We start from the raw sequence: 23,524 nt of genomic DNA, 5'->3' as shown, positions 1-23,524 counted from the left end.
TTTTGTTGACCAATGAGGTGAATAGTGACACCAAAACTTGAAATGCACAAATTGAAGAATTTAAAAGTTTCAAATGCCCTAGTATACCTAACATGATTGGTTTGGATAGTTTGGCATGCCAATAGGGTTCAGTTAGCAAGATCGCACATGGCAATATGCCATTCGGTGATTTCATGGCTTTTAGCCATTCTGACTTTGCATTGAGAATTGGCCTTGTGCCTGAGATTATTTACAGCTTGGTAGCTGTTCTGTTGCCCACCGGGAGATGCATATGTGACCGATGGTGTGACGCCGAGGTACTAGATACCCGGTGCGGTTTACATTATCGATCCACTGCCTAGTGTAGGTTACTTGGGGCAACCAAATGAATAAAAGTGAACAAAGTAAATGATATACAAATACCAAACAAATAAAACGTACACATTCACTACACATTTAATTTCTTGCTATTTTCTTTTATTATATTATTGCACCACTAAGCATTATTCCTTAGCGTGTTGCTTTTGCCACGCGTAGGTACTGGAGATACATATTGTGAGCCCAGTAGACCACGTGATCGGGTGAGTCCATCCTGCTGACTACGCATGTGTCCGTGTCACCTCAACTTGCAGTTGCATTGGTAGGACACTAGGTGTCATTTTGACATTTTGTAACTTAATTTTGATTTTCTCATATGTAATTAAACTTGTGTAATGTATATTGAGGTTTATGTAAATTATGAAAATTGTATTTGTGAATGGAAAAGTAAATGGTTATTTATGAATTATATGTGATCATCACATGTGATGGATGGTTGAGAATTGAAATTGAAATGTGAGATCTTGATATTGAGTTTTGTGATGATATTGGAGTTGAGAATGAATGAATTTGTTTATTGGAAGTGTTTTTCACAGGTTCCGAAGAACTGTTTTCTCCATTTTTAGCCGGTACTCTGCCGGATTTTCTTTAAACTTTACGGAACCTCAAATAAATTATGATTTCAATAAATGACTTAAATGAGTTATATTTTACCAGTTATATTCAAAATTATGATGAAAATTAATTAGGATATATTAGAGTGTGCCGGTACACCGTGTGACATTACTTACTCGGGTATACTGTACACGGGTACGGGGTGTCACATTTTCTAAGTGCAATATCATTTATTTTTAATGGACATTGAGGTCAAAAGGCAACCCTAGGTGTCAAATGACCAAAATGCCCCTCTTCGGGTTGTATTCTCGATTTTTCGATAACACCGATTTTTATCTGTTTCTCGAATTTTTATTTTTTTTGTACTAATTTATTAATTTTTCTTTGATATTTCTAGTGTCAATTACATTTCAATAAACCTTTACTTACATCCCAAAATTTAATTCCGAGGGTTCCCCGCGGTCCTAGGGTCAGCAATGGCCTTCCCAGTGTGGTCACCCATCACTGCGGTGTCGGCTCGTTTAACTTAGTTTCATTTTCTCTCTTTCATTTTTCTTTAATTTTTCTTGTATTTTCCTTTTATTTATTTCATCATTATATGTCTGTTCACTATTACCAAAGTGTAGTTCCAGACATCCTGACTTGCCCGGACTGACATTAGGTCACCAGAGCAACAGAACGTACAGAACACGTACAGTAAGGATGTTACAGCCTCTGTCAACATAGCTTTCAACTTCTCAAAACTGGCCTAACACTTGTCATTCCAGTCAAATATGACATTCTTATGTAACAACTTGGTCATTGGAGCAGCTATTAAAGAAAATCCCTTCACAAATCTTCTGTAATACCCAGCTAGCCCTAAGAAACTTTTGACCTCAGTTGTATTCCTTGGAGGCTTCCATTCCATCACTGCTTCTATTTTCTTAGGATCCACTCTAATCCCATCAGCTGACATTATATGTCCAAGGAATGCAATCTTATTCAACCAAAAGTCACACTTGGACAACTTAGCATACAGCTTTTTTTCTCTCAGGGTTTGCAGAACAATCCTCAAATGCTCATCATGTTCTTCATTGGTATTGGAATACACCAAAATATCTTCAATAAAGACCATTACGAACCGATCTAGGTATGGATGGAAGATACGGCTCATAAGGTCCATGAATGCAGCTGGTATATTTGTTAGGCCAAAGGGCATCACTAGAAACTCATAATGCCCATACCGGGTCCTGAATGCAGTCTTTGGCACATCTGCATCCTTCACCCTCAACTGATGATACCCTGATCTGAGATCAATTTTGGAAAATACTCTTGCTCCCTTCAACTGATCAAATAGATTGTCAATTCTAGGCAACGGACATTTGTTCTTCACAGTCACTTTATTCAACTGCCAGTAATCAATGCATAATCTCAAAGTCCCATCTTTCTTCTTTACAAATAGCACTGGAGCTCCCCATGGTGACACACTGGGGCGTATGAACCCCTCATCCAGCAACTCCTGTAACTGGATTTTCAGTTCCTTCAATTCTGTGGGTGCCATCCTATAAGGAGCAATAAAGATTGGTGCTGTACCCGGCAGTATCTCAATAGCAAATTCGACTTCCCTTTCTGGTGGTAAGCCAGGCAATTCTTCAGAAAACACATTTGGGAAGTCTCTTACTGTGGGTATGTCACATAAATTCGGCTTAGCTTGCCTAGTATCCGCCACATGCGATAGGTAGGCTTCATAACCTTTTCTCATCAATTTTCTTACAACTGTGGCTGAGATGACATTGGACAAGAAATCTGTCTTTTTCCCCACAACTGTGATCTTATTACCCTCAGGAGTTTTCAAAGAAATTCTCTTCAATTTACAATCAACCATTACCTAATGACGTGACAACCAGTCCATTCCCAAAATCACGTCAAACTCATGGAAAGGCAACTCCATTAGGTCTGCCAAGAATTCATACCCCTGAATCCTTAACGGGCAGCCCTTATACACTTTGTTCACCACTACACTGTGGCCCAATGGATTAGTGACCAGAATGTCTTGGTCACTCTCCCCTACTAGTATCCCCCTTTCTATAGGTAGGTTGATGCAGATGTATGAATGAGTGGATCCTGGATCCACCAATGAATGCACAAATGTATTGTAGAGGGAGAACGTACCCCTAATGATGTCCGGGGCATCTTGCTCGTCTTGAGCTCTTATGGCATAGGCTTTGGCAGGTGCTCTGCCCTTAGGCCTCTCTGCTGGCTCAGATGCAGGCCTTTGTGATGGTCCAACTGCCTCAAATTTGCCAGATTTCCTACCCCTTTGTGGTACAGGAGCAGGTCTGTCTGCTTGTGTTGGAGCAACTATAGCAGTTCTATGTGGACAGTTCCTCAACTGATGCTCTGTCGACCCACACCTTAAGTAGGCACTAGTCACTCTCCAACACTCCCCCTTATGCCAATTCAAGCAATGTAGACATGCAAAAGATGTTGGGGCTAGTCCCTTGAACCCCATCCCTAGAGAGCTGCCAACTGATAGTGTGGACTGACCTCTCCTAGGGGTAAACTGTGGCTTGGGCCCCTAAGATTGACCCTGACCTTGAGGTTGACCTGAACTCTATGCAGGTGGACCTTTAAACTTCTTTCCTAATATAGGAGATAAGCTAGACTGACCCGGGCCCCTCTTCTGCTGTCTCTCCCTTCTAGTCTGCTCACTTATTATGACATTTTCAACTTTTATTACAGCTTTCACTAACTTGGTGAAGTCTGTAATTCCCAAGGTAGTAATCATGATCTTTATGTTGTCATTTAATCCCTCTTAAAACCTCTTACACCTTTCGGCTTCATTAGGGACTATCTCCCTTTCGTAGCGGCTCAATCTGACAAATTCCTTTTCATACTCGGCCACTGTCAGCTGTCTCTGCCTTAGGTTAATGAATTCTCTTCTTCTCTTTTCCAGGTATACACTACCCACATACTTTTCTTGAATTCTGAGAGGAAGAAGTCCCATGTTATTACTTTTGACTGTACTTCACTAGACACTGTATCCCACCATTGGTAGGCATCTTCTTGCAATAGAGATACAACAGCTTCTAGATTTTATTCTGGAGTGCAGTGGAGTTGTTTTAGAACTCTCCCTTTTCTGTTCAACCAGTTTTCAATTGCAACAGAATCTTTCTTCTCTCTTGCCAAAGAAGTCCACAGCTCCAAATTTTCTCAATCTTTCTAAATGTGATTTCTGCTATGGAGGTGGTGGTGGCATTACACCAGTCATTTGTCTGAAAAACTAGGCCATTTGCTGGAACATGGCCTGTGAAGGTTGAGCAGACTCTGTTAGAGCTGGTGGAGTAGGTTCTCCCCTACCCCTAGTTTCAGCTGTTGCAGGTGGAGCATGACTCTCCACTTCCTCCTCAACTGCCCTCTGTGACGTGGGGTCCATTTCCTAATCAAAATAACAAAGATAAACAGATCTGCATTAGTGTCACCTCGACTCTTACAAATGCAATGCATGGTATGGACTCGATCTAGGCCTAGAAATGCCTAAACCATGCTCTGATACCACTAAATGTGATACCCCTTACCCGTCTACAGTGTAGCCGAGTAAGATATGCCACACAGTGTACCGGAACACCCTATTTTAATTCAATCATTTTTATTCTTCCTAATTTATTTTTTTTCATAGTTATGGAGTACAATTTGTGAAATATAATTCATTTCAGTCATTTATTGAAATCATAAATTTATTTGAGGTTCTGCAAATTTTATAGAAAATCCGGCAGAGTACTGGCTAAAAATGGAGAAAACAGTTCTTGGAACCTGTGAAAAACACTTCCAATATTTTCAATCAATCCCAAACTCCATTTCATCAACAAAATCTCAATATATCTCATATATACTCCCATTCTCATTCATTCATTTCATATGAAATTCATATAAAAGTCATAAATAAATATTCACTTGTTCATTCATAAACACAATTTCCATAATTTACATCAATACTAAAATACATTACATAAGTCTTAATTACACATGAGAAAATAAGAGTTAATTACAAAATACCAAAATAAAACCTAGTGTCCTACTAATGCACTGATGACGGTGATGTGACACGAATATTATGTAGAGCTGCAGAAGATCTCACCAGTCTGTGGTCTACTGGGCTCTCGGTCGGTCTCTTCAGAACCTATACATGGCAAAAAGCAACGTGCTAAGCAATAATGCTTAGTGGCGCCAATAATAAAATAAAGAAACAACAGAAAATAAATATGCAGTGCATGTCCTAATGTCTTATGCAGACAATTTTTTTATCATTATTGGTAATCTTATTTATTTTGCACTTGTTATGTAACATCCTCACTTTAGCTAGTCCGTACAGTCTACTGTTCCGGTGACCAGTATCGGTCCGGACAGCTAGAACGTCTGGAAAAATATTTAAACTAAAGTGAGGAACTATAATTAACTCAAATATTAATAAGAAAAATTTAGGAAAAATTTTAGAAATAAAATACAACCAAGTTAAATGAGTCGCTGCCCTAGCGATGGGTAACCTAGTGAGAAGTTGCGGTTCTCACAACTAGGAGCCCAAGACTCGGGAGAAAATTCATAAAATAATTTTTGGGACTCCAGAGAAGAGTCATTGAGGGTTCTATGGCATTAGAATGCCAAGAAAAGGTTTAGAAAAATTTTTCAATCGGTACAGACAATTTTGGCCCGTTAAGCCAAACGGAGGGCATTTTGATCATTTCGCCTTCAGAGATGATTTTTGACCGACTTGTCCAGTTAAGTAAATAATTATTATGATCTAAAATATGAATAAATATTGTTGAAAATTGAATTGAAAATGAGTAGAAAAGAAAAGAAAAGAAAATGAAAGAAAATATATAATTATGACATCATATGATGTCATTAAAATGCTCCCACCAATCACCATTTAATAAGTAATCATAAAAGGGATAAAAAGGGATAAAATCAAATGAAAAACTCATTCATCTTCCCCATTTTCTGCAGCTAGACGAGACTCTATTAGAGCACACTTTACCATTTTTTTTTCTTTCACTTAATTTCCTAGCCAAACTTACCCCATAACCTTAGGACCTCTTCACTAAAAATGTTCCCTACACCTTGAGGAAGCTTTAGGCAGCAATTTGAAGAGGAAAAATTGAAGTTGACAAGAAGGAGAAAGAGCCAAGTCAAGGTTAGTGCATATTAACCTTTAAATCTTGTTTATTCCTTAAAAATTAGCTTAAATATGAGCAAATGATTAAGAGATTGAAAGAAATCATGTATAAAAGTGAGAGGAAAAATTTGGGCAGCAACCATAAAAGGAGGAATTGAAGTGTTTTGTTGCTACTAATCTTGATAAATTGCTAGAATATGATGATAAGTATGATTAGTATATTCAATTGGTTTGTGTGGCATGAATTTTGAAATTTGAGCTAGGGTTTTGAGGAGAAAATTTGGGATTTGCTAAATTGTTGATAAATTGATGATACTGAGGTTAATTATGGATTATTTGAAGTGTATTGAATGTGATTGAAGTTGGTAGTAGTGTGGAATGGGAGGTATTGGAAGTGTTGTGTTCATGCAGGATTTTCTGGACTTTGAGTCCAGTACCTAAATGTGACCATAAGTAGAGATAGGTTACTCCAATTGGTGTGAGGCCAATTGGACATTAAACTTAGGACATAATGACACATTTTTTGTGACGAAACCCTGCCCAGAAAACCCACCTAAGTTGACCTAAAAATTGCTTCAATCCGGGTAACACACAAGCTATCCCTGGAAAATGACCAAATGAACAACATTCATTCATTTGATCATAACTCAGTGTAGAAAGGTCCAATTGACCTAAAATTTTACCAGCAGAAAGCTGAGATATAGACCTACAACTTTCATGAAGAACACAAATCCATATTCTGATCATAACCTAGTCAAATTGCCAACCAAACTTAGGTCACCAAATTGCCCAGAAAATCTGGGTATAGGTCAATCCAGCCAGTTATGGTAAAATGACTATAACTTGAGCTACAAAACTCCAAATGGAGTGAATCAAAAAGAGAATTAAAGAAGACACGATAAGGAACAACTTTGATGAAGAAAGGTTAGCCCAGTTTCCACTCTAAAATTGTTTAATGGAATAGTAAACTTAGGTAATAAAAACTGAAAATTTAGAAATGCATCTAGGGGACTTTAAATTGCAATTGACAATTAATACTAGCAAATGTAAAACTCAAAATGTGGGATCTTGTTGTAATTAGAATTAACATATCCATTAAGTATGAAAAAGTTAACATTTTGGTTGACTAGTAAGGTGAATAGTAATCAAAATTATTAGCAAACTAAGATAAAGACTTAGAACTAATTCCAAGCTTAAATGCTTAGAATTGTATGACAAATGTGGACTATGCATCTTAGTCAAAATTGTTAAAAGGAAATTAAGACCATAAATTTGAAATCCGTGAAATGTTCATGGATTACTTGAAACATGAAAAATAAGTCACCTAATTGATGTGAATAGATAGTTAGGGCTTATATGCCCATCACAAATAAAATTCATAAAATATTAGTAACTCAACTTGAAATATAAAATTTGTAATTACATAAGTAGATTTTTGAGTGTATAAATGAGAAAGAAAAAATGTTTTGAATACAATGATACATGTGAACCATTGTTTAGAATTGTGATCATATAAATGATCAAATGAATGTATAAATTATAATTGAAATTTATCATGAAATAATGAAGTCATAAAACATAATATATTAATATTTAATGATATTATGTGCCCTTGTATTGCCTAGATATGTGTGTCAAATTGGATAGTTTGGCATGCCAATAGGGTATTGTTTTAGCAGTACTGCGAAAGGCTTTATGCTTGTATTCATGGCTTTATGCCCGTACTCATGGCTTTATGCCCGTATTCATGGCTTTATGTCAACATTCATGGCTTTTATGCCCGATTATGTATTATCATGGCTTTTTAGCCATACTGACTGCATACGTGGTTGACGTTCTACGTCCCATGGTATGACGGCCCAAGGCACCACGGTGTCTAGTGCCAACGACCCGTTATCCAGTTTAGTCAGCCTGTCATAGGTTACTTGGGCAGCGAAATTTATTGAAATAAGTTAAGAATATTAGTAATTAAAAATATTAGAAATTAAATAAATGAGGAAAATGACCTAAAATAAATTAGAATAATTATTTATTAGAAAGAATCGAAATGAACTGGACCGATATTAAAATTCACTTATTATGAAATAATCTAAGACAACCTAGAAAGTATTGAGAAAATGCTAAAAGATTAGCAAAGAAAATTATAACATACATAAATATTGCAAATGTGGCTTACATAATAATATAAGCATAAATTTATTATTTTTAGATCATTTTTTTTCTATGTACATTATTACTGTACATTGGCAAAATAAATATTTTCAAAGAAGACTAAATTAGGATAAACCATATTAAATTTTAGAAACCGCATGTGAAGTATAAATAAATCCTAATTATTTGAATTATGTTTTATTTCTATCTTTATCTGTATATTATTTCCTTGTTATATTATTGCACCACTAAGCAGCAATGCTTAGCGCGATGGAATTGTTTCCTCGCGCAGGTACTGAAGGTAAAGCCCAGATAAAAATATTAAACAAAGATTTTGGAGTTCTGATCTGCAGAAGTGTCTGAAGTATTCAAGGTTGTCACCTCCTCAGCAATTCATGTAGATAGGGCCCATATAGATTATATTTTATATTTTGTATAAAATGCTTAGATATTGTATTGTAATGTATATTATGAACATGTAATTAATAGGAATGCGATGTAAATTAATTAATTAGCTTTTTCATATGTAATTAATTTATATATCATGTAAATTATGAAATTTTGTAATTATTTTGTAAATTATGTAAATTAAGGAAATTTGAAAATTTTGCTTATGTAATTTGAGAATGTTTACATATGAATTGAGTATGAATGGAAATGTGTGGAAATGATTATGAAATTGAAATGTATGGATGAGATTTGAAATATGAGAAAATTATGAGAATGATTGATGAGATAATTATGATTAGCATGGATAAGATTTTATTTTGGAAATATTGTTGAATTTCAAACAGGTGAATATTGAAATACGCCAAACAATAATAAAATAGGGGAAACTCCGCTGGTTTCTCCGTCGAAAAATAATTGATATTAAATTAAATTAATTCAAAATTATTTAAAAAAATAAAGTAAGATAAGTTAGGGTGCTCTGGCACTGATTGTAGTACGCCTTGCTCGGCTACACTGTAGTCGGTTGAGGGGTGTTACATGTTATATTCATAATTTCATTAAATTTATTCACTTTCATTTTTGGTTGCACAAGTAACCTATACTAGATGACTGGACTGGATAAATGGATAAACCGGCACTAGGTATCAAGTACCTCGGGCCGTCACACCATTGGTCACATATGTATCTCCTGGTATGCAACAGAACAACTAATGAGCTGTAATAAATATTAGGCACAAGGCCAAGCATCAAACAATGTTAGAATGGCTAAAAGCCATAAAATCACATAATGGCATAATGCCATGTGCAGTACTGCTAACTGAACCCTATTGGTATGCCAACCTATCCAAACAAATCTTGCTAGGTGTACTAGGGCATGTTACACTTTTAAATTGTACAATTCTTGAAATTTAAGTTTAGGTGTTACTATTCATTTCATTAGTCAACTAAAATATTGACTTTTGCATAGACAATAGGTACATTACTTCTAATACTCCTAACATACCACATTTTGCATTCTAAAATTGTTGGTATTGGTTGCCAATACCATTTCTAAGCTTAGTGTTAGTTATTCAAAATTTTCAGATTTCAAGCCTCATATTTACTGTTCCATTGGTCATTTATACAATAGGAATTTGGCAAAATTGTCTTCATGAAAGTTGTTCCTTATTTTGTCTAGTTACATTTCCTTTTTTGAATCACTCCATTTGGAATTTTGTAGCTCAAGTTATGGCCTAAACACCATAACTGGCTGGATTAGACAGAATCCAAAATTCTAGGCAAAACTGGTTTTGCCAGATTTGGTAACCTAAGTTTGGTTGGCAATTTGACAAGGTTATGGCCAGAATTTGGATTTGTGTTCTTCATAAAAGTTGTAGGTATATGTCTCAAATTTCTGCTGGTAAAATTTCAGGTCAATTGGACTTTTCTACACTGAGTTATGATGAAATGAATAAACACTATTTATTTAGTCATTTTGCCTAGGTAGAATGCAGGTCACCCGGATTAGGGCAATTTTTAGGTCAACTTGGTTTGGTTTTCTAGGAAAGATTTCTATACCAAAGTTGTGCCATTATTTTTCTATTTTCATGTCCAATTGGCCTTGCACCAATTAAATCTCTATAGTTCCATTTATAACTACCCAAACCTGCTAGACTCATGCTCAGTCCTGCATGTCAGCCAAGGCAGCTCACCCATACACAAATGCAAAGCCTCAACTCACTTCATTTCCTCATTATACACATTCAAATGGTCACTATTTGATCATTACAAGGTTAATGAACCATTAAATGAGCAAACCCTAATATTGTTAAGTGTCCATATTTTTCCATGTTCATACATACCTAATCCTTGCATTTCACCTATACAACTAAGTTCAATCATGCATTTAGCACTAAGGGCTGCTCTTCAACACTTTGCTATTAAGCAAAATCACCAACCCTAACTAACCCTAGCTGCCTAAACTTGTAGGGTGCACACACACAATGGTTTGTTTCATTTTATTACATTTCCTACACATATCATGCCATTAAACATGACTTAAACTAAATGGAGCAAGAGATTGGTCACTTACCACAAGTGAGCAGAATTTTCTCCCTCCACAACTTCAATTTTCTTGACTTTTCATGGCAGCCAATCACCTTGCCAAGTTGTATGGACAAATTTTGTTGAAGTGGACTTAGGGTTTCAAGTGAGATTTGGGTGGGTTATAAAGCTTAGATAAGCTTTAATGGTGGGAAGGGTTAGGGAAGAGGAAATGGCACAAAGAGGTAGGAGAAGCTGATACCTTTTTTCTGATTTTTCTTTCCTTTTTATCTTCTTTTATTACTTAATTTAGTGGCTTTTAATTTTGATTAGTGGAGATAGGGTGATGACATCATGTGATGTCAAAATTCAATTTTTCTTCATTTTTCCTTTCTTTTCTTTTCTACTCATTTTCAATTTAATTTGTAGCAATATTTATTCACATTTTGTGTCATAATAATTATTTACTTAACTAGATAAGTCGGCTAAAAATCACCTCTGAAGGCGAAATGACCAAAATGCCCTCCGTTTGGCTTAACAGACCAAAATTGTCTGTACTAATTGAAAATTTTTTCTAAGTATTTTCTTGGTATTCTAATGCCATTGGAACCTCAATGACTCTTCTCTGGAGTCCCAAAAATTATTTTATGAATTTTCTCTCAGGTCTAAGGCTTCTAGTTGTGAGGACCACAACTTCCCACTAAGTTACCCATCGCTAGGGCACCGACTCATTTAACTTGGTTGTATTTTATTTCTAAAATTTTTCCTAAATTTTTCTTATTAATATTTGAGTTAATTATGGTTTCTCACTTTAGTTTAAATATTTTTCCGAACATTCTAGTTGTCCGGACCGACACTGGTCACCGGAACAGTAGAATGTACGGAGTTACTACAGGGAGGATGTTACACCAAGTGTTGTCCCTCTAGCTTGTCTACACCAAGATCACTAATGGGAAGCCCCCAATTTTGCTTCTCAAGCCTTGTCAACCAATTATAATTTGGGGTTTGACTTTTAGAGAGGCTGTATGTGTGTATAGGACACTATAAACAATTTCTAGCAATTTTAATTCAAAGGGAATTGATGATTTGTCTTTGAATTGTTGAGAAATTGAGAGGAGAGGAAGAGAGCAATGTGCCACCACACTTGAGAGGCATGAGAGAGTTATGTGTTTCTTCTTTTCTTTTCCCTTTTATAATTAGGTTAAATAATCACTTAAACCCTTTGCCACATGTCACCACCACATTGCATCTTATTTTTAATTGACTTAATCTCATTAAGCCAAGTGTCAAAGCTGGACTTAATTTTGACTTTGATCACCTTGCATGATAGGAAGACAAATGGCAAACTTATATGATGCCATGTGTCACCATCTCATGGTGCCACATGTCACCATGTGAAATGACCAAATTACCCTTATGTTTTAATTTTGAGTTCTCAACCCAAAATCTTTATTTCTCCTCTTTTAATCAATTTATATCAAATATAAATTAATTAATTAATCTCCATTAATTAATTTCTCACAATTAAATTCATATTTAAACACTTTAAATATAAATTTAACTTTTACTATACATCCAATAACCTAGATTTGGTTTCAAGCCATGCTAGGGACTTTGCAATCTCATTGCAAACCAAACCTATTTAATTAATCAATTGAACTCTTTAATTAATCAATTAAATCACATTTTACTTGTGATTAACTTGTGTATGTGTGTGACTCACTAGGCTCATCACTAATTAGCAATGAGATATGATATCAACTCTTAATATCATCAGAACTCTTTCTTACCATGAATGAATTCTCCAAATCATTTTAGGCATCTCATAGACCATGTTTGAAACCTAGCATAGCGTGCCATGGCCACCCAATCAGTAATAAGGAATATCTTAAATGAACCTTTAATCATATGTTACCATGCACTAGAATCTCTCTGTTACAAAATCCAAATTCGAGTTGGAGTCATGGTTAATGTCAAACCCCATTTGCTATGAACATTATGTTCTCTTTTAATTCCAGTTCTTGATTAATTAGATTTTCTTGTCAGAAACTCTTTTCTGACTAAATCTGTCTGTTCTAGCTAAGAACTTGAAACATCAAGAACAATTAAATGAACATAGGATTTTATCCCTATTTACTTAGGGAAACAGATTCTATATTGATCAACAGCTATCTCCATATATAACTAGTAGGAGCCAACACATGCCCATTTACCCATACACAGCACAAGTAAGAAAGCAGTATCAAACTCAAACCACCTATATACAAAATAACTGTGTTATCTTTGGTCTAAAGATCATATGCACTGAAATGATATATGACAATGCATTGACAAGAGTAAACTCCATGTGTTTGTCATATGCGTCACTAGTTCGGCCTACTTATCATGTATAAGTGCTTACTATGTTTGTTATATGGCATGTAACACCCCTCACCCGACTACAGTGCAGCCGAGCAAGGCGTGCTACATTCGATGCCGAAGCTGTAACACCCCTATTTGTATAGCCTGGTATATTTCACTATTTCGATGACCGGTGTCGGTCCGGATAATTAATGGGATTAGAACTACATCTAAGACAACTAGATAAGCTCTGAGCACAAATAATTAGTAATTATCAATTAGTTAAGTATAAATAAGAAAAACAGAACATAATAAGTTAAATGAGCCGAGAGTCACAACGATGGGTGACCTTCTTGGGAAGGACTGCAAGGTCGATTTAAACTCAAATTTTGAATCGTAAAATGTGACGCCGCGATCCTTAGGACTATTGCAAACACAATGGAAAAGAGAAAATCACAAAAAAGAATTGTTAAGCCGGTCAAATAATTAGGTTAGGGATCCGAAAGAAATATTGAATTATTTGCAAACTGGATCGAACCGGCGAGGGGCAATTTGGTTAATTGACCCCTAGAGCTGACTCTTGACCTGACTGTCAAATAAAATAGGAGAAAAGAAAATTTTAGAATTGGGAATTGAATTAAAGAACTAATGGAAAATAAATGGAAAAAAAAGAAGAAAAAGAAAAAGTGAAAAATTATTACATCATGCATGACATCATGCATGATGCAATAAACGTAATCATTAATTATTAAAAAAATGTGGGATAATTATGTAGTAATTAAGTAAAAATTTATAAAATAAAAGAAAAGAAAAAAGTTGTCTTCCTCACCCACTTTTGCCGTCTCTCATCTCTCACCCTCTCCCTCTCAAAATCCTCCATGAAAGCTCATTTTTGAGCTTAAAGAAACCAAAATTTAGCCATAGAAATTGCAAGTTCCATAATTAAACCTTGTTTGGGAAACTAGAAAGGAAGATTGATAAAGAAAGTTTGAAAGAAAAGTGAAGGAATTGGGTGGTTGAATTTCAAAGAGAAGGTTAGTAAGCTAAACTTTGAATTTCTAGTTGAATTATTGTGTTTGTAGTTGAATAAACCTAGAAATATATTTAAAATGAAAAGAAAACATCTTTGAAGGACTATGTGTGATTTCGGCCAGCCATAGATTTATGAGAATATGATGTGTTTTGATTGAATTAAAAGTGTATGTAAGCTTAAATGAGTGTGTAGGTAATGTGTATACATTTTAATTTCAAGAATTAAGTCAATTAGCAAAGTTAGGGTTTTGGACCTAGGGTTTGGGAGACAAAATTTTGAGAATTAGTCAAATGGTGTATTTGACCTTGTTTGAGCTGAAAAATAGTCATATGTGACCAACTGTGGTATGTTGGAAGTGTGGGAATCAAGTGGAGATTCGGATTGGATATGGTCATCATGCAGGCAGCATGACCAAGGTCCCTTTCAGGGACCAAAACTGAAACTTTACCAACCCAATTAGTGTGACACCAATTGGGAATGAAACTAGACACAAAATGACACATTTTTCATTCAGGAATCATGCCCAGAAAGTGACTAAAGCCTAGTGAACAAATTGACGAAATCCGGAATTGGGTGTTCTGCACTGTACAAAAATGACCAAATGAATAGTGTTTATTTATTTGGCCATAACTTGGTTTAGACAGGTCTAAATGATCTGAAATTTTACCAGTAGAAAGATGAGATATAGACCTACAACTTTCATGAAGAACACAAACCCAAATTTTGTACTTAATCAAGTCATTTAGCCACCCAAATTTGGTGACCTAAAACTGCCAGAACGAGTTTTGGTGCCCAGAAAATCTGGGTTAGACCAATCCAGTAGCCATGTTCAAATGGCTATAACTTGAGCTACAAAACTCCAAATGGAGTGATTCAAAAAGAGAAATAAATTTAAGATAATAAGGAATAACTTCTATGAAGAAAACTTAGCTAAATTCTAACAGCAATATAACCAATAGAATAGTGAAAAATAGGACACCAAAATTGAAAATTTGCAATTTTGCCTAAAAGACTTAAGTTTTGAGAAAACAACCAAAACCAAGAAAATTGGTAAAAAAAATGTGGTATGTGAGTATAGTTGGAGTTCCCATACCTTTTAAGCATAAGAAAGTCAATATTTTGACTTGAATAGTATCATGAATAGTAACCCCAACATGAAAATTTTCAAGAATGTAAGTTTAAGCATATTGGGATTAATTATTAGAATTAGTGTGAGGCAAAGATATTGAGACACTATAAATTTTGTGTTTCACCTGAAAAAGACCCGGAAGGTCTAAGAGACTGAGTCAAGGCCTAGAGGCGACTCACGTTAGGTTTGTGCACAATAAATCTTATTTAAGCATTTTCTCATTGAGAATTTGATTTAGTACGCATTATGAAATTTCTGTGCTAATTATGAGTTTAAGAACTTTTGTGTTGCCACTTTGTGAATGAAAATGTGACTTTGGAAATTGATTTGATTTTGCATGCAATATTTGAATAAATTGTTTTAAATTGATTTCTGATTCACACTTAGCATGACATTGCCTTATTATTCTTCCTCCATTTATGGGGTTGAGATCGATTATTTTCCTCCCTCTTTGGTTTACCAGTTGAGGTTGTAGATCGGATGAGCACTCAATAGCTAGTTAGCCACCTCCCTCATTGATTTCGGTTAGTGGGTTGTAGATCGCTTTGTCGTAGTGTACAACACAGCATTGATTGGAAATTTTGTTTCATGGCTTAAGTTGTGTATGAATTAGCAACACTATGTTTATTAAATTGTTTGACCAAAATTGTGCTATAATGAGTTTTGATAATTGTGAAATATTTAAATTGTGAAATATTTCAATTGTGATTTGTCAATGAATGTTTTATGTATTGCATTTCAAATTTTTATTGTGCACCACTGAGTATTTTTATACTCAGCGATAGCTTATTTTGCTGTCACAGATAAGGGCAAGGATAAAGCAGCAAAGTGAGCTGCTGAATTGACAAGGACTTTGTTGATATTTTCGTACGGGTATTATTTTATACCCAATGTAATTTAGCTTGATGTAAATAAATATTGCTCATATGTATTAATGTAAAGTTGAGCAGTTGCATTTATAAACTATAGTATTATTTTTGGATTTTATATTTGTAAATTAAACTTGTGAATGTAAATTAGCTTTACTAAATGCAATGTTGATGGAATTATTTTGAAATGGTTTGATCTGAAAATTTTGAGTTGAATTGAGCTTATTTGAAGGTTGGGAGTTGTGGAAATATTTACTGGAAGTGTTTTTACAGGCCTTTGAAGAACTGTTTTCCCCAAATACAGACGGCACTCTGCCGAAATTTTTCCAAAATTTGCTTACAAATAAAAATGTACAAAAATTTTTACTAGTTTTAAAACTTCAATTAAATGTTTTTTATTCCTACTAAAATGCTCATCACTTCCAAAATGTAAGAAAATAGTTTTCAAATCCCTTGTAGGATACTTAATGAGTTATCGGTAGGTAAAGTTCGGTAGTTCATTAGGTATTCTACGGGATCATGTTATACCGTACAGAGGGGTAAGGTGTGACAGGAGCACCCTATCTTATCTTACTTTATTTTTTTAATAATTTTTTTTCGTTACAATTTAATATCAATTATTTTTCTAAGGAGAAACCAGCGGAGTTTTCCCTGTTTCTATTACCATTTGACATATTTTACTATTCACCTGTTCAAAAATTTCAACAATAATTTCTAATTATAATCTCATCCATACTCATTTTTACAAATCTATTCATACTCAATTCATATATAAACATTCTCAAATTACCTAAGCAAAATTTTCAAATTTCCTTAATTTACATAATTTACAAAAAAATTACATAATTTCATAATTTACATGATCTACAAATTAATTACAGTTCCATAATCTATATTTCAACATAAAATTCATAGTTTACATTATAAATAATAACTAATTATAATGTATAAAATACATAATATGATCTATATGGACCCTATCTACATGCATTGCTGAGGAGGTGACAACCTTGTACACTTCTGATACTTCCGCAGATCTGGACTCTAAATTCTTCAGTCTAATGTCCACTGGGTTTTTATCTTCAGTACCTGCATAAGGAAACAAATCCATCACGCTAAGCATTGTTGCTTAGTGGTGCAATAATATGACAAGAAATAATGTATACAAATAAAAATAATTGGAGCATATTATCTATATTCAAGAATTTTACTGGGTTCATATGAATTTGCCATACAGTACATTTTTCATCATTTATGTTGCTCTCTAGAATCTCTTTTGTCATAAGTTTACAATAATCATTTATATAATGTATAAATAAATCTAAAATTTATACTTATACTTATTTTCTTATGAAAGTTACATTTGTAATGTTATTTAAGTTATAATTCTTCTACTAGTCTTTTTATCACTTCCTTGATACTTGCTAAGTTGTTTACAATCATTCCGTAATATTTAAAATATTTAGAACTAGTTTAATTTACTTTAGATCATTCTAAGGAACAAATTTTTGGAGCTAATCTAATTTATTTCAAAAAATTTTCTCATTTATTTACTTTCTAGCATTTTTAATTGCTAATATTCATAACTTATTTTAATAAATAGACTGCCCAAGTAACCTACGACAGGCTGACTAAACTGGATAATGCGTTGTTGGCACTAAACACCGTGGTGCCTCGGGCCATCATACCATGGGATGCAGAATGTCAACCACGTATGCAGTCAGTATGGCTAAAAAGCCATGATAACACATAATCGGGCATAAACCATGAGTACGGGTGTAAAGCCATGAATGCGGGCATAAAGCCATGAATACAGGCATAAAGCCTTTTGCAGTACTACTAAATATAATACCCTATTGGCATGCCAATCTATCCAATCTGACACACATGTCTAGGCAATACAAAGGCACATAATATCATTAAATATTAATATATTTTGTTTTATGACTTCATTATTTCATGAAAAATTCCATAATTTATACATTCATCATAATATTCATACATTCCTTGCATCATTCATATTGACCACAATTCTCAACAATGGTGTTCATGTGCCATTGTACTCAAGACATTCCTCCTTTACTCATAAAGAAAACTAATGTTCCATTCATATTTTCATGTGATTCATTTATTCATTACAATATTTATATGAATTCATAACTCATGCAAGGTGTTATTATCTTATTTGAAATGGAAACATAAGTCCTAATATAAACCTCATCCCATTTATACTCAACAATCCATCTAGGTTAATTTTATTTCATATTCACATGGTATCACTTATGTTTTATTAGACCTACTAGCAGTGGGAATACAAATATTAATTATATACTCACATAACTTAAATGTTCATTAAGTCATTTAGGTGAATTACTATTTCTATTCCAAGTAATCCATGAACATTTCATGGATTCCAAATTTCATACCTTAATTTTCTCTACCTATTTAGTTTTTACACTTTATGTCTTTGTATTATTATTCACTTTACTATTCACTCAAATTGTTGACTTTTTAATGCATAATAAATTTATTGAACCTAAGTTCACCAAAATACCACATTTTGCATTCAAAAGTTATTGGTATTGGTTGCCAATACCATTTCAAAACTTAGTGTTAGTTACTTTACAATTTTCAAATTTCAAGCACTAAGTTTACTGTTTCATTGGTCATTTGTAAAGTAGGAATTTTACAAAATTGTCTTCATGAAAGTTGTTCCTTATTGTGTCTAGTTACATTTCTCTTTTTGAATCACTCCATTTGGAGTTTTATAACTTAAGTTATGGTCATTTTACCATAACTGGCAGGATTGACCTATACCTAGAATTTCTGGGCAATTTGGTTCTGCCAGATTTGGTGACCTAAGTTTGGTTGGCAATTTGACTAGGTTATGGTTAGAATTTTAGATTTGTGTTCTTCATGAAAGTTGTAGGGCTATGTCTCAAATTTCTGCTGGTAAAATTTCAGAACAATTGAACTTCTCTACATTGAGTTATGATCATTTGAACAAATACTGTTCATTTGGTCATTTTCCAGGGACAGCATATTGGTCACCCGGATTAGGGTAAGTTTTAGGTCAACTTGGTTTGGTTTTATGGGTAGGATTACTTCACCAAAGTTGTGCCATTATGTGTCTAGTTTCATGTCCAATTAGCCTTGTACCAATTGGACCTATACAACTCCATTTATAGCTACCCAAACCTACTGGACTCACAGCCAGTCCTGCAGGTTACTAAGGGCGTCATGCCTAAGTTCAACTCCAACATCCTTACTCACTTCAATTCCTCCTCACACACATTCAAATGGTCACTAATTGACCATTACAAGGTTAATATACCATTAAATAAGCAAAACTCCAATTTTTCACAAACCCTAATTTCCAAAGTGTCCATTTCATACTATCCATGCCATCTAACACATCAAATCACAAATTCCTACTAAGCAACTCCAATAAACACATTTTATTTCATTTAAATTCATCAATTCCCATAGGTACATATGCTAACCAAAATTCTTCTTTCATCAAACATGAATAATTTCTCAATTTTTTTCTTGTAATCCTTTCCATTTTCATGCTCAAATTTAAGTTTACTAAAAGAATATGGAAGAAAGTAGCACTAACCTCTTTTAACCACTTTCTTGGCTTATTAAAACTTCAATCTCTCTTCAATTTTCTGCTACTTAAAGCTTCCTCAAGGTGTAAGATAAAATTTTAGTGAAGACAACTAGGAGTTTTCGGGTGAGATAAGGGAGAAAATGAAGCTTACAAGCTTCATCAATGGTGCAACCCCTTCTCTCTCTCTCTTTCTCTCTATGGTGTGGCTGTTTGAAAATGGAAGTGCAGATTAGTTTTTCATTTTGTCTCTTTTTAATTAGTTTTTATCCCTTATAATTAGTTTGTCAAATTGTGATTGGGTGGAGAGTGTTTAATGACATCATATGATGTTATAATTCCTAATTTCTTTCATTTTTCTTTTCTTTTCTTTTATACTCATTTCCAATTCAATTTTTAGCAATATTTATTAATATTTTAGATCATAATAATTACTTACTTAACTGGACAAGTCAGCCAAAAATCATTTCTAAAGACGAAATGACCAAAATGCCCTCCATTTGGCTTATTAAGCCAAAATCGTCTGTACCGATTGAAAAATTTTTCTAAACCTTTTTCTTAGCATTCTAATTCCATAAAAACCTCAATGACTCTTCTCTGGAGTCTCAAAAATTATTTCACGAATTTTTTCTCGGGTTTAGGGCTTCTAGTTGCGAAAACTGCAACTTCTCACTGGGTTACCCATCGCTAGGGCACCGGCTCATTTAACTTGGTTATATTTTATTTCTAAAATTTTTCCTAAATTTTTCTTATTATTATTTGAGTTATTTATGACTCCTCACTCTAGTCTAAATATTTTTTTAGACATTCTAGCTGTCCAAACCTACACTGATCACCGGAACAGTAGAATATACGAAATTGCTACAGTGAGGGTGTTACATGGCATGAGACTCACCACTCCATCTTATTTATATCTCATATAAATACCTTGGGAATAACATGATTACAATCTTTTTGGATAAGTCATGTCTTGTGTGAAGTATCCTCGATTGTGAACCAATTTATGATACTTTGTACTAGAAATACTATCACTTATATTCTTAACAACTTAAGAATAGAATTTCTAACAAAATGTCAATGGATTTTTTCTATTACACATAAATATATTATGTAAACGAAAAAGTAAAATTGCCTTTTATTAATAAAATATGCACAAGATACATACTAAAAAATATGCTCTAGGGCATACTACCAATAATCTCCCACTAGCACTAGAGCTATTCATTACAATATCTTAGACCCATCTTCTCAAGATGTCAGTCTAACTGAGTTTGTGACATAGGCTTTGTGAATGGATCAGCTGGATTTTTAGCTGATGCTATTTTCTGCATGGCTATATTGGCTCGCCCAACTATCTCTCTGATAATGTGGTAGCGCTTTTCTATGGGTTTGGATTTCTGGTGAGACCGGGGTTCCTTAGCTCATATGACCGCTCCATTATTATCACAGTAGAGAGGAACTACTATCTCAATGGAAAGAACTACTGCAAGTTTTGATACGAACTGCTTTATCCAAACAGCCTCTTTTTGCAGCATTTGATGCAGCAATATACTCAGCCTCTGTAGTAGAATCAGTAGTTGTACTCTATTTGGAACTCTTCCAATTGACTGCACCTCTATTACAAATGAACACAAATCCAAAGGTAGACTTTCTATCATCGATATCTGATTGGAAATTAGAATCAATATACCATCCAATTGTAAGTCACCATCTCCATAAATCAAGAATAAATCCTTAGTTCTTCTCAAGTATTTAAGGATATTTTTGACAGCTATCCAGTGTTCCAAACCTGGATTGGATTGAAACCTGCTAGTCAAACTAATAGCATATGCGATATCCAGCCTAGTACACATCATTGTATACATCAAACTTCCAATGGACGAAGCATATAGAATCCTGGCCATTTTATCTCTTTCTTCTGGTGTCTTTGGAGACATCTCTTTAGAAAGGTGGATACTATGTCTCACTGGTAACAATCCTCTATTGGAATCAAGCATGTTAAACCTCTTTAACACCTTTTTCAAGTATAGACTTTGGGATAAACCAATTATTCTTTTTGCTTTATCTCTATAGATGTGAATTCCAAGAATATAGGTTGCCTCCCTTAAGTCTTTCATGGAGAATATATTTGACAACCATACTTTTATAGTTGTCAACATACCTATGTTATTACCTATCAACAGAATATCATCCAAATATAAGACAAGGAAAGTGATAGTACTATCACTAACCTTCTTATATACACATGGCTCATCCACATTTTTTATAAAACCAAATGACTTAATGGCTTCATCAAAATGGATGTTCAAACTCCTTGAAGCTTGTTTCAACCCATAAATGGATCGCTTTAACTTGCATACCTTGGAACCATCTTGAGATTCAAAACCCCTAGGTTGTTCCATGAAAATGTTTTCATCAATGTATCCATTGAGAAAAGCTATTTTGACATCCATCTACCAAATCTCATAATCATAGTATGCAGTTATTGCTAATAGAATCATAATTGATTTAAGCATGGCAACAAGCGAGAAAGTCTCCTCATAGTCAATTCCTTACCTTTGGTGAAACCCTTTCGCTACTAGCCTTGCTTTATAGGTCTCTACCTTTCCATCAGAACCAATTTTCTTCTTGAGAACCCATTTATTTCCTATAGGTACAATACCTTCAGGTGGGTCAACAAGGTTCCAAACTTGGTTCTTATGCATGGAATCAATTTTGGATTTCATAGCTTCAATCCATTTTGAAGAATCTATATCTGATATAGCTTCTTCATAGGTAAGAGGATCATCTCCATGATCTACTTCTTCATGAGTAAACAACTCTTGTTAATCTTCATGAAGAAAACCATATCTCATTGGTGGGTGAGATATCCTACTTGATCTGCGAGGAATTACTCTAGATAGGTATAGGTTGACTAGATGGATCTATATCCATTTGATCTGTTGGTTGTTCAGAATTCTCCAATTCTAACTCTATTTGCCTTCCTTTGCCACCTTCTTGAATAAATTATTGTTCAAGAAATATGGAATCTCTGCTTACCACAACCTTTTGTGATGTAGGCAAATAAAAATAATATCCAAAACTTTCTTTTGGATATCCAACAAATCGACCATTTTCTGATCTAGTACCAATTTATCAGCGTTCAGCTTTTTAATGTAAGCTGAACAACCCTAAATCTTAACATGCTTAAGACTCAATTTTCTTCCATGCCATATCTCATAAGGTGTAGAAGAAACTGATTTTGATGGAATCCTATTCAGAATATGCAAAGTTGATTCTAATGCAAACCCCAAAAGGAGATTGGCATATCAGTATAGCTCATCATACTGCGTACCATATCTAATAGGGTACGATTTCTCCTTTCAGATACACCATTCAGTTGTGGCATTCCTGGAGGAGTCAGTTGGGAGACAATGCCATGCTCTTTTAAGTATTCATCAAATTCAGTACTTAAGTATTCACCTCCACGATCTGATCGAAGAGTTTTAATACTTTTTTCTGTTTGATTTTCTATTTCACATTTAAATTCTTTGAACTTTTCAAAGGATTCATGTTTGTATTTCATCAAATACAAATACCCAAATCTTGATTTATCATCAGTAAAGGTAATAAAGTAATGAAAACTGCCTCTAGCCATTTCCTTAAATGGACCACATACATCACTATGTATCAATTCCAAAATATTTTCAGCTCTTAACCCTTGTCCAACAAAAGGTGATATAGTTATTTTGCCTTAAAGGCGGGATTTACAAGTTAGAGTAGGTTCAGAATCCAATGAGGATAAAATCCCCATTTTCTTCAGTTTTGCAATCCTATCTTCTGGAACATGAGCTAATCTTTAGTGCCAAATATATTT

Source organism: Hevea brasiliensis, chromosome 6 (assembly GCF_030052815.1).
Source record: "Hevea brasiliensis isolate MT/VB/25A 57/8 chromosome 6, ASM3005281v1, whole genome shotgun sequence".
NCBI lineage: Eukaryota > Viridiplantae > Streptophyta > Magnoliopsida > Malpighiales > Euphorbiaceae > Hevea > Hevea brasiliensis.
Note: the sequence above shows the minus strand (reverse complement) of the source record.